Genomic DNA, 5,258 nt, shown 5'->3' with positions numbered 1-5,258 from the left:
AGAGAGAGAGAGAGAGAGAGAGAGAGAGAGAGAGAGAGAGAGAGAGAGAGAGAGAGAGAGAGAGAGAGAGAGAGAGAGAGAGAGAGAGAGAGAGAGAGAGAGAGAGAGAAGGAAAAAAGAAAAGCACAACTAAATCATAAAGGGCACGAAATTCAGAACAGATGGATCAGTTCTGCTGGTATAGCCATAACAAAACCATCTTCTCAGACTTGAGCCTTTTGTGTTTTCATTCAAGGCATGTACCACAGACCATTCCAGAAGGTTAAAATCAAATATACAGATTAAGCCAGTTAAAATGTTAATCATGTAAAGCAAAACCAAAGGCGTTAAGTTCCACACAAGTTTCTACAATATGCATGTTAAATATCAGAGGATTAAATTCTATCTTTCTAATGGAAAAAGAGACATTGAATAAAATTAACATAAAAAACAAGAAATTATCATGGTGACCCCAAAAGCTTACTCACCTTAACAAGTAACATAATTCAGCAAGAAGAACTTTTGACTTGGAGTGAATAACAGTGCATTTACAGTTCTATATCTATATAGAGCGTGAAATATCTTTTCCAGTTTCATCATGTCTTCTATCTACAAACTAATCCTAAGGAAAAGATAAGAAAAACTGCAGAAAACAAACAAACAAATACTGCCAGTGTAATTCCATGTCTCTGCAGCTGAATAACTCAATGATAGTTTTCTAGGAAGCCAGAAACTTTATCTTCATGTCATAAATTTAAACATTTGCCTCAGATTGCAAACTAGTAAGCATAGGCCAGCTATGCTTTGGTGCAGGTAGGTTGCCCAGTGGTTAGAATGCCTGGCCTGGAGTTAGGATAGACTTGAGTTCAAATCCAGCCTCAGACATCAGCTTTGTGACTGTGGACAAGTCACTTAACCTCATTTGCCTCCATTTCGTCATCTATAAAATGAGTTGGAGAGTTGCTGGAGCCCAGGGTTGAGACACGTTTGCTACAATGAAAGTTGCCATCTTCTTTGCTCTCTCCTGACCTCTAATGCTCTTTCCTGCTTTTAATAACTTAGATTTTACTCCAATAACAGCTGAAATAACAGTTGATAGTGCAAACATAGATGAAATTTCAAACAATGTAGTTGTAGCTTTAGTTAATTTTAATGCTGACCGGTGTCAATTCAGCCAGATGTTGCATCCAATCTTTTAGGAAGCCTCCAATACCATGGAGGAAGACTATCTAAATAAAAATCAAGTAGTGTTTGCCTAAGTAGATTGATCAGCACTCAGAAATAGTCCAAAGATAGAGGATAAGCAAATACCCTACCCTAAAAATGTTCTGGAATGGTATGATGATGAAGAGGGAATACAAGAGTCAGAGATCAGTGGCAGCAATTCAGGATTACACTGGGTAACAAAAAAGTGACCCTTTTCAAGAAGTTCATGATTTGGAATAAATCAAATTTCTTGATCGCAGTAAAACAACAATCATTAGATATTTTGAACAAAAGGACTCAGACAACTATAGAATTTTTGAAAGAGTAGCAAATATTTTGCATGATGATTGTGTCTTCTTTTCTGCATTCCGGTCTGTTTCAAACCAGAAAAATTTAGTGGAAACAACATAATCTACAAGCCACCAGGGGAATATGCTCCAGATATGGTATACCTGGGATCTCTAACAAATTTTGACTTGGCTTATGCTTGGACTCAAGATAAATGTGTTCCTCTCATTCAGGAAATAACATTTGAAAATGGATAGGAATTGAATGAAGGAGGACTGCCTTTTCTCATACTTTTTCTCCTGAAAGAGGATTCAATGAGTTTAGAATTAGATGTATTTCAAAATGAAGCAGTGTGGCAGTTAATAAGTGAAAAAGGTACAATAAAATTTTTGCACACTGATTGTGATAAATTTAGACACCCACTTCTGCATATAAAATGTCAGCAGATTGCCTTGTAATAACCATTGACAGCTTCAGACACATGTATGTCTTTCTAGACATAAAGGTTTTATCAATTCCTAACAAGCTTAAACAGCTTTTATTAGACTTGCATTCCCGACTATTGCACAGAGGATTTCATCGTGGTCCTGATTCCACTGATGTTGTCCTTGGGCTGCACATCCAAGATATAACAAACAGTTGTAATGGCGAGCACAGAAGTAGTTCACACCTTGTTTCAGCTATTGAATTAACACCTTTTTTCAGTTCAAGTTTCTTTTGAACCTTGTATCAAGTCTGTTAAGAAACAGAATGTGTGAACCCCACAACTTTAAAACCCTAGAACTCATGAACTCCTGCAACAGGAAGAGGAGGAGCTATACCATATATAAGGAAGAACACAAACTGGACAGACAAAATTTCTTGGGGTAAGCATCGTGGAGGCAGGGCAGCGGCTACTGAACTGAAGACTGAACTGAGAATTTAGCAGAACTGAGAAGAGGACACTTGTGGTGGCAGAGTCAAGAAGGAGAAAATTTGTGGTATCCTGGCACTCTGTTTGTCTGCTCTGTCTGTGTTGATGTTTGTTTGTGATACTTTGTACAGAGGCCCTGAAAGGGGACCTTACTGGAAGCCCTGAAAGAGGATTTTCTGATTCTATGCTTACAGAAGTCCTGGAGGAGGGTTTTGGAGGTCCTGGGACTTTACTGATTATTCGTGCTGACCTTGTGGACCTTATTTGCGGGTCTGTGTTGGTTTCTATACTGACTTGTGTTGAGTTCTCAGACCTTTCTGGTGGGTCTGAGTTGATTTCACAGGCAGATGGTGAATTGATGATGGTGCCGGCAATGTGTATGTATATTATTGTGGCTCTGTCAAGCTTTGTCTTCCCAGAAACAGGAACTGTGAAGACTTGAGGTGGACTGGACACTGTGAACTTCAATATGGAATGGGAACTGGATGAAGAATAATTGGACAAGGAGCTGCCTGCCTTTGAACCCAGGTGACAGTTGGACTAAAACAACTATAAACATAGGAGACTCAATCAGAGAGGTCATTTTAATGTACCTATCTTCAAACATGAGAATTTAAGTAAATTTTGATAATCATGAAAAAATCAAAGAAATTAATATATTTTATCACAGATACTGCTGACAAAATTTAAATTGTGATCAACTATGATATGATGAAAATGATAGAGATTTCCTCTATCTTGTAAGTAGTCTGGCTAAAGTTATTTCAGAATATACATGGATTTAGAGCTGAAAGAAATCTAATATGCCATTAAGTCCATCTCACCTCATTTTAGAAATTAGGAAACTGAGGCACACAGAAGTCAAATGACTTGCCCAGGACTAACAGCTAAAATGACCAAGGCAGGATTTAAATTCAGATCTTCTTGACTCCAAGTACAGCCATTAATGCGCTGTGGCATCTAGTGTGCCTTCATATCACAAGCATCAAAATTATTTTCAAATTCTTATTTATACCTTTAGTGTCTACATCAATAACAGAAAGCACAACCATGTTATAAATTTTTATTTTATAACTAAATTTGCTTTCTAACTGTACTCAATGAGATCCTCTTTTCCTACACATGATCCTTATTCCCTTTAAATTTTCAGAGACTTGAAACTTGTTGTAAAGAATTTTTCCATTTAAGACTCATTCCCCAGTAATTTGTTATTATTCTGTCATGTCAGTTGTGTTCATCTCTCTTGGTTGCTGGTAATCTTTTTCTCCCTTTTATATTATGCTCAAAAATTCAGTATATGTCCCAATCCTAAAGAAGGTCAAGGTCAAAGAATGTGCAAATTACTGAATAATTGTATTTTTTTCAACCTCCAGCATAGTTATGCTTAAGATTTTGCAAACTAGACTTTAGCAATATGTGAACTGAGAATTACCAGGAAAGCAAACTGGGTTTTCAAAGAGGCAGAAGAACTAGAGACCAAATTGCCAACATTTGCTTGATTATGGTAAAAGCAAGGGAGTTCCAGAAAAACATCTACTTCTGCTTCACTGACTACACTAAAGCCTTTGTGTGGATCACAACAAAATGTGACAAATCCTCAAAGAGATGGAACTACTAACTCATATTACTTGTTTCCTGAGGTCAAAAAGTAATGGAACTGAAAATGAAAGAACTGTTTGGTTTAAGATTGGGAAAAGAGTATAACAAGGCTATATATTGTCACCTTATTTATTTAATTGATATGCTGAGTACATCATGTAAAATGCCAGGCAAATCAAAAGGTGGAATTAATGTTGCCAAGAAAGATATCAACAATCTCAGATATGCAAATGATACCACTCTGATGCCAGAAAGTGAAGAACTAAGAAGTCTCTTGAAGAGGGGTGAAAGAGGAGGGTGTAAAAGCTGGCTTGTACATTAATATAAAAAAAAGACCCTAAGATTGTGGTAATTTGCCTTATCACTTCCTCACAAATAGAGGAAGAAAAAATGGAAGCAGAGTCAGATTTTATATCCTTGTGCTCAAAGATCATAGCAGACAGTAAATGCAGTCATGAAATCAAAATACACTTGCTTCTTGGAAGGAGAGTTATGGTCAATTTGGATAGCATAGTGAAAAAGCAGAGATATCACCTTGCCAACAAAAGTCCATATAATCAAAGCTATTTTTTCCCAGTTAACAACGTATGTCAGTGTCACAAAATCAACATTTTCAAATTGTGGTGCTGAAGAAGACTTTTGAGAATCCCTTGGAAGGCAAAAAGATCAAATTAGTTAATACTTAAAGAAATTAATTCAGACAACTCATTGGAAGGTCAAATACTGAAGCAGAAGCTGAAATATTCTGTTCACATAATGAGAAAGCCAGACGTCATTTAAGGGCAGAGGACAAGCACCTTGGAGTATTCTTATTATAAGTGATAGCAAAGATAATAATAATAATTTTATATAGTGCTTTAAAATTTAGTTCTTTGCAACTATAATCTCATATGATTATCCACTCTGGAAAGGGAAGTACTATCATTATACCTATTTTACATATGATAAAGCTGAGGCAAATAAAAGTAAGCTGAGGAGATACAAATATTAAATAAACATAGACCCTACCCTCACGAAGTTTATAGTCTATTGAAAAACAGAGAGAGTAAGATAGGGACTCAGTCTGTGGTACCATTGAGAAAACTCCTTCAATGCAGGTCAGTAGCATTGTAGAGAACTACAGCATCTAGTTGAAGAAATTTCCCTAGAGTACTAACAGTTTAAATAACTTCACCAGTGCCAAATAGTTTCTGTCAGAGGTGGAACCTGAACTAAGGTCTTCCTGGCCTCAAGAATGGCTCTCTAGCCTCGATGGCATACTGTTCCTTTATTA

General features: G+C 36.6%; 1 pseudogene; it reads left to right on the top strand.

Annotated features, from left to right (window-relative positions):
• The window catches only part of LOC138142445 (endoplasmic reticulum resident protein 44 pseudogene), a 79,738-nt pseudogene extending 77,544 nt beyond the window's left edge, over positions 1–2,194 (top strand).
• The last annotated feature ends 3,064 nt before the right edge of the window (positions 2,195–5,258 follow it).

The sequence above is a fragment of the Petaurus breviceps genome, unplaced genomic scaffold, assembly GCF_028583685.1.
Source record: "Petaurus breviceps papuanus isolate PSGF00001 unplaced genomic scaffold, PetGlider_PUasm1.0 90579, whole genome shotgun sequence".
Classification (NCBI taxonomy): Eukaryota; Metazoa; Chordata; class Mammalia; order Diprotodontia; family Petauridae; genus Petaurus; species Petaurus breviceps.
Note: the sequence above shows the minus strand (reverse complement) of the source record. Positions and strands in the feature narration are given on the sequence as shown.